General features: G+C 39.0%; 1 long non-coding RNA gene across 3 annotated transcripts; it reads right to left on the bottom strand.

Moving 5' to 3' along the window:
- Positions 1-3755: 3755 nt before the first annotated feature.
- Positions 3756-7264, bottom strand: LOC138805051 (uncharacterized). Of its 3 annotated transcripts, none has more exons than XR_011365423.1 (3): positions 7073-7264; positions 6689-6881; positions 3756-5029 (listed from the first exon to the last, which is right to left on the bottom strand). It is a non-coding gene; the product is annotated as an uncharacterized lncRNA (long non-coding RNA). The 3 variants fall into 3 exon arrangements; XR_011365422.1 differs by having other exon boundaries at positions 6689-6820; XR_011365424.1 differs by lacking the exon at positions 6689-6881 and adding an exon at positions 5464-5505.
- Between the last annotated feature and the right edge of the window lie 696 nt (positions 7265-7960).

Here is a 7960-nt window from a genome sequence, read left to right as displayed (position 1 = left end):
ATGCATATACTGTGGTGTTGTCATGAGTATTTTGTGTATGGGAGCCAGTACTGGGGCTTGAATTCAGGACCTAGATACTGTCCCTTAGCATTTCATGCGATTCTAATACTCTACCATTTGAAGCACAGCTCAGCTTTCTTCATTTACTGTTTAATTGGAGATAGAAGTCTTTTTTGCTGTTGTCTTTGAACTGAGTTTCTCATATCTCAGGGTCCTGAGTAGCTAGTTTTACAGGCCTGAGCTTCCAGTGTTTTAGCTTTTCATTATTACTTTCACAAGCTACATGCTCAAACACATTCCTTGCATTCAAAAATTTCACTGTTCAGGCTGACTGACAAGTTGTGAGGAAACATGGTGGAGTGAATAAGTTACCAAATGGGCCTCTAGCCCCATTAACATCATTCTTGTCAGTAACTTTCCTTTAAGTGAGTGAGTAAGTACATATTTCCACTTTCACTCTGACATTTTAACTGGAACTTATGAAATGTTTTTGATATAACTTTTAAATGTTATCTCCCAAACAGGAGATATTATTTGAATGTTTTGATAATATTTAAGATGGGGGTGGTCTTGTGTGTCTGGATGTCTGTGGACAGAGGCCATCCAGCTGGGCTTCAGGCACAGAACTGATGCTTCCTGTCTGCTGGTTGCAGAGAGGAAGGTTTTCTTCCTGGTCAGGCTTTGAATTGAGATCCTTTCATCTTAAACTTCAAAGTAGCTAGGATAACAAGCATGAACCACCACCAACTGGCTTGTTTTAGAAGCATTAATTGTTTTTCATTCATTGCTTTTTTCCTGGAAGGTTGATCTAGACAGGCTGCTTGTACCTCATGATAAGGTGATTTGAATAATACCCCTTGCCTCTGGCATTTCTGAAACCCATTTCCTCAGTCAAATGAATTTGTTGTAAAGCCAATAGCATTTTCCTTCTTAGATGTTAGGTAGCTTATTTAAATCTCTTATACTTTCATTTGACAAAGCAATCAGGAAGTTTCTGTAAAACCCTACTTCTTGAGAGCATTATAGTTAGAAGGTATAATGTGCACACTTTCATATAGTCTCGCCTTTTATAAACATATGTTACACGATTGGGTGGAAGAATGACTATTGAAATAACTTGATAACCACTGTAGAATTTTTAAGCTTTAATGCTTATTAACTCAGAGGAGGATTAAAAACATTCAGAATAGTAGAATGTGGCTATTACTCATTTGATGTATGTGGAAAGATGATCAGAATTCTGATTAATAAAATATATCTTCAAATTTCCAGTGGTAGAATGCTATGCTAACTAGGAGGAGACAGTGTAGATGCCAGGGCTTTGAAAGCTGGTAATGCAGCAAAATATCAGGGGCGAACATTTGCTAAGGATACAATTTCCAAGGCTTATACCAAATATATTGAATTAGAATGCTAAGTGATGAATGACAGCACCAAATTTTATTTGTTGGCTTCTTTGTTTTGGAAGTCCTGGGATTTGGACCTAGGGCCTGGGTGCTGTCCTTTAGTTTTTTCCTGAAGGCTAGTGCTCTACCAGTTGAACCACAACTTCATGTCCATATTTCTGGTAGTTAATTGGAAATAAGTCTTACCAAATTTCCTCCTTGGACTTGCTTCAAACCTGATCCTCAGATATCAGCCAAATGAGTAACTAGGATTCCAGTTGTGAGCCACCAGAGCCCAGGTAGAATCACATTTTAAAAGTATTCTTTACTGAATCAGATGTGTCTGACTACTATTGTAGCACTTTGGTTCCAGTGGGTTGTTAGATTTAAACTAAAATCAGAACTTTTCTTCTTGTAACCGGCAGCATCCAATATCTATCTAATTTATACCTATCTTCATTTTGGATCTTTTTCTTCTTTGTACCTTTCCATTCTTAATTCACAAGCAAGCATGTCAGTGCTGTTTTCATTTTCTGAAGCAAATCAGTTCCATTCCCATCAATGGGCGATGTATTTGCTGTCCTTACTGTCTGGAGTACCTGCTCCTAGATAATTACCTGGATGTTGGCTCTCATAACAACATCCCCAATATGAAGTTGTTGCCACAAAATCACCAATTTCATGTCTCTGATTTATAGAAATTATCATTATGATTTCTGGTTTTCTTTACGTCATGAAATTGCTGAGGAGAGAGCCACATTCACTTCTGTTTCTCCAACACCTGTAATAGTGCCTAGTCCTTAGTGCTCAGGGGCCTTACATGGAGATCAGCCTTCCCCAGCTCAATTTATCCTAGCTTCCGGTCAGGACAGCTGTTCAAGCTGAAGGTTAGTGGCTAGTATTCATTCCCTCTCATTCTTTGTGCCTTTTGCTGTTGTTGAGCCAACTTTAGGGCAAAATCAGTGCCTGAGACCTATTTGCTGCTATGGCAAAGATGGCTATGAAATCATAGAAGTTATGACCATTGTATTGTGAAGGTGTGTGAGGACACCAACCCCCACACAATTTCCCCAAAATATGTGTCTCCTTTGCCCAGGAGTGCATTCAACAATTCAACAACCAAACTATCACCCAGTTCTTGATAAACTCAGAGTATGTTTCCATTTCCTTTAAAAAAATTCAAGACATGCCTTTGATGATTTGTCAATGAATTACTGAAATAGAGTATATAATTTTATGTATTTGTAAGTCTTTGACCATCTATCTTGAGCCCTTGCCATATTTCTATGTGTTTGCATCTTGTGAAGGGAAATAATGTTTAATTCAGTATGATCAGAGACTACAGTTTGGAACCTTTTGGAGGGAATGCCAACTTTCCATCTGATGTTCTACAAATTGCCATGTTGGTACAGGAACTGTGTAGACTGTCATAAGATAAGAGGCTTGTCCTGATTTCTACTGACTTTCCTCTGGGGTCAGGGGGTGTGATCCCACTGCCTATGTGTTTATTTGCTACACTGGAGGGACCAGACCTCCTCTGAAAATCTACGACTTGGTTGTAAGAGATACTAAATCTCATAACCCAGCTTCCCACATCACTAGGATTACAGGACTGAGTCTCATGGACTCAACTTTTTTATACATACTATATTCAATTTCATTACATTCACTTTCATTTTATTCACATAATAGACAGATATATACAAATATATGTATATGTTTATTCATCTATTTATAATCTGTGTTATATATAGAAACACACAAATATATTCTTATAATTATAATCAAATTATATCACTACTTTCCCCAATAATATTTACACTAATATTTTGTGCAAAAAAATCAAGTTTAAAATTTAAATGCCATTGTAGTTGGAAAAATCATATTCAGTCTTATATACTATGTAATATACTATATATAACATCAAGAATATAACATGTATTTACATATAACTGATTTAAATGTGGAGGATTTTTTCTTCCTGATTTTGTATTTGTTCATCTATGTAAACCTTCTTTTTCCTATTATGGCTTTTGCTTTCCATTATACAGATTTTCTATATATTTTCAGCCCTAAGTAGACTTTTTTATAATATTGGAGCCAAATTTTTCTTCCATATTTGTCCAAAGCACAATGAAGTTGTTTTCAAATTCGAACTCACTGTTGGAAGAGAGCCCACATACCACTATAAGTATTGTGGCATTTGTCGCATTTGACAGGATAGCCTTCTAGGACATCTGATCTTCTATGTACTAGACCTTTTATAGCCACCTTATGACCCCATGCAGGCATGGCCTGGCTTCCTTGCCACTCCCTGTGCATTTAACATTTCCCATTATATCCAGTAGGCTCTCTAATACAGCCCCCTGTCTCTCTGTGTTCCCCCCCAGAACACATATGCACAATGTTTCAGATTGTAGGATTAAAAAGAAATATATTTAGGATTCATGAATTTTAGAATATGTCAAAAACATTATTTTAATAAAGTTAAAAAATAAATAGGGTGAACCTTTTACATCAGGACATAAAGAAAAAAAAAGGATTGTCTCAGGAAAAGGAGAAGGAATCAGAAAATCTCCCACAGAGTCCTCAAAGAGATCTACTTCCTCATTAAAGACAGGATTTTCTTCCTGAGTCCAGGTAGAGACAGATTCTAATTTCTCAATTGGAAATTGAATCCCCTGCAAGAGGTCAGATTGGTCTGGGTATTGTGAGGAAAGATTCCCTTTCCTCAACTGAATCTAGATTTTGGACCTCACTCATTGGTTTTCCTGAACATAGACTGGGGTCATTTTCCATTAGCACACATTTACCCTGCACACCAAGAAGTGTTTTTTTGACTGGCTTGGTGGCGATCTAGTTGGATTGTGAACATCAATGGAAGACATTCTGGATTGTCTTCATCCTTGGTGTTATGTGCAGGTACACCTGCATCACATGTGGGGTTCAGAACCAGTGGGATGTCCACAGGACTCAAAACCTACTTGGGCCTTTCTACAAATTGAAAAAAAATCCTCTATGTTCACATGCTTTCTGGAGATCTTCCAATCTCAATCAGTCACCATTGACGACATCAATGATGGGTTCTTTATCTGGAGCTCTGCAGGAGCTGCTTTACGGTGATGCAAACCTGAGAATGTAAATAGGTACAGAAATCTTAGAGTAGACCCTAGAAGTTAAGGTGTGACTAAACTTCTGAGGATTTAATGGGAGAAGCTGTAGAATTTGAGGTTGGATTGAACACTGATTAGAATGTAGGGTGTTTCAAATGAGTGGCTACTTCCAAGTTCTTTCAAAAGGAGAACAGATTATACCTGGCATAGAATATCCATAAAAGGACATTTTGCCAAACTGAGGAGTACTAAGGTCTCATGACCAATTGGGCCCATCCCTAGAGACCCAGGTTCCATCCCTCCTCACGAGCCCTGAGGCATCTAAACAAGTTCTTCCTCTTTTTCTTGGTATCATGGGTCATGGGTTCCTCCAGCTGGTCCAGAAGAATATATAAGCAGAAGAGCAGGTCTGAAGAGACCATGTTGATCTTGACATTCTGTGTAAGTTCTTTCAGGGTGTCATGGTTCTTAGGCACATAGAAATCATCAGGGTAGAAGTCCATCCACATAGGGAGGATAGAATAAACAATGCTGTGGGAAGATTAGTGAAAAGGAAAATGAGAGCCCACCCTCTCCATCCTGAACCTTGTACTATAGACTCTTTCTGGCAAGACTTGCATGTTGGGAAGTGGGAAGAGACTCCTGCAAGCAGGATGCTCCTCACAACCCACTTCTAGAAATTTCTCAAATATAATCTTAAAAATTTCTCCCTGTGATAAGAAGAGAAAGTTGTTTCCCCAATGGATCTGACTTGTTATATACAGCCCTCCCTGGCATCCATGAGAATCCAAAACTACAACCACATCCACAACTGTGTAATCTGCTATCCGCTGATGTGCCAAACCGCAACCCTCTGATGAAAATAACAACTGGTGTGCAAAGAAGAAAATTGACTTTGATTCAGAAACGTCAAAGGTACCAAGTTTCAAAGGACAAAATTTCTCTTTGTGCCAATGTCCACTTACTTTTTCACTTGTTCATCTTCCTCCCAGTTATGGTAGAAAGATCTGTACCAATGGGAGAAAGAAGTTAACTCTTTGCTTCTCCTTTTCTGAACAGGACACACATGGGACTGTCTAAGTCACAAATGGTAATGTAAACATGAAATGTCATGTCAAAACCAGCTTTACAATGTCGGTGGGGGGGGAGGGGGGTATAATTGGGTGGGGGAGGGGGAGGCTGGGAAGGGAGGTGAAGGGTAAACAAAGGAGGAGGCTGCAATGCTTGGTAAGAAATGTATGCATTATCCTGTCCATGTAATTGTAGCCCCTCTGTACAGTATGTTCTCAAATAAAATAAAATAATATTAAAAAATAAAAAATAAAAAAATGAATAAAAACTTTTAAAAAAAGTGAAGATATGTCTATACAATTTCATGGAAATACTGTGAGTGTGCTTATATACATCTTTCCAAATAACTGCGGAATGGCTCATGCCTCTAACCCTAGCAATCAGGAAGGTGAGATCTGAGGATCAGATTGAAATCAGTTTGAACCCAGTCTAGTTTGTAAAATCTAAAGACACATCTTCATTTAACCAGCCAAAGGCCAGAACTAGACTTGGGGCTCAATTGTTAGAGTGCTACGAATGTTACAGAACTCAGGCCCCAAATTCAAATTCAAGTTTCATCCTTTCTTCTGTCTATATTCCTTCAAAGGCCTCCAAGATAGTGATTTCCTAGATGAGGGTGGAGGTTGGATGAGACCGGCTCATTCTTTTAATCCTATTCTTTCAGCAAGAAAATCATTAAGGCTCCACTAGCTTATGAGGCAAATGAAATGTTCTGGCAGCCCAGTCCTAAGGAATTAGTCGAAGACTGCTCTTCTTTGTCTCAAGCCAAGCTCCTTTGATAAGACCCCAGTGATACAGTCTCAGAGAGGTACCAATTATTCCAATATTCTGGAGGGGGTCTCATCAGTCTTGGGTTTGAAGGAGGAAATCTCACTTTTTTTTGTCAGTCGTGGGGCTTGAACTCTGGGTTTGGATGTTATCCCTCAGCCTTCAACTCAATGTGAGCACTCTACCAGTTGAGCCACAGCACCACTTCCGGTTTTCTAGTGGTTTACTGGAGATGAGTCACATGGACTTTCCTGTCCAGGCTGGCTTTGAACCTTGATCCTCAGATCTCAGCATCCTGAGTAGCTAGGATTACAGGTGTGGGCCACCGGCACCCGGCTAAGGAATACTCACTTTTTAAACAGAATATCCAGCAACTGCTCTATTGTCCCCGCTTTCTATAGTGGTGGAGGAAGTTTCCAACATAGAAGAGATCAGCTTTCTGGTAGGCAGGGACCAGGTCCATTTCCAGAATTTCCAGCAAACCTGAGTCCAGGCACCATATATTATAAGGCATATTCAGGGTTTGGGCTGACTCATTGTCACACTGGGGTTGTAAAAAAGAATGGATCTTTGAAACATGGAAATGGGAGTACACTTAAATTGAGTAATTGTAATAGAGTGGATTGAAAACTACACAGTAAATATTTTCTCAGTCTACTCATATAAAAGCACACAAGAAGAAGGTTCTAGTGTGGGCTAGGATGAGATTAAATAGGTTTCCTGTCATAGTTTTACCTTGCCGGAGTTGCCTTGGTTTCTTCTTATAACAAGGCCTGAGACATTGGTTTCGTGGTTTAGCACTGATCCATTGTCTGCAGCATCGAGTGAGGCACACACCACTCATGCCTGAGACCTGAATCTCTTGAACTTTGAAAACAATACAGGAGCATCTTTCTTGTTCCTGAGCCACAGGCCAAGTGAGCTGGCTTGAGTTGACTTTTAGTTATAGTTGCTTGGCTCTCAGAGTTCCATATTCTATTCCATTATGAGGGAGGTAGAGTCATATCTCAGAGCCTAATCATCTAAGCTGCTTGCTCACATAAGACCATCCCAAAGACAAACTGTAGACTGAAATCTCCCTTCCTACTTCACTCTATACACATGTGGATATTGTCAAATCCCAACATTATCAGCTAGGCCTAGATAAAGTCATGGTCTCAGTCTCAAAGAGCCCTTCCTAGCTCAGATCCCACCCTTATTTGTCACTATTCTTCTCATCCTGCACAAATCATTTTGCCTCTCAGGGCCCTCTCAGCCTGCCATGTGTTTCTTGCATGTATTATTGACATCCACTTACTAGGACATTGTTAGGTTTTTTGTTTCCTATTTTTCTGTTTGCTCTTGAAGGCTCTGTGTGCTGTCAGCTGGAAAAAAGGTAAGTACCTAGAGGTGGGAAAATAAAAAAAGTATTGAAAAACAAACATTATACATGTAGTCAAACATTTTGTAAGACAGAAGAGCATTTTTGAAACTTTTATTATATTTTATGAATGAGGGGAAGGGGAGAAGGGAAGAGGTGCTGCGTTGTCTTCTCATAATTTAATGGTTATTATTTTAAAATACTATATTTGAAGGAATGTAATATTTAAAGATAAAAACTGTACTCCTGTTCTGTTTATAAGC

This window comes from Dipodomys merriami, unplaced genomic scaffold (genome assembly GCF_024711535.1).
Source record: "Dipodomys merriami isolate MVZ:Mamm:240054 unplaced genomic scaffold, mDipMer1.0.p SCAF_3829, whole genome shotgun sequence".
Classification (NCBI taxonomy): Eukaryota; Metazoa; Chordata; class Mammalia; order Rodentia; family Heteromyidae; genus Dipodomys; species Dipodomys merriami.
The sequence above is the reverse complement of the archived record's forward strand: the minus strand, read 5'-3'. Positions and strand labels throughout refer to the sequence as shown.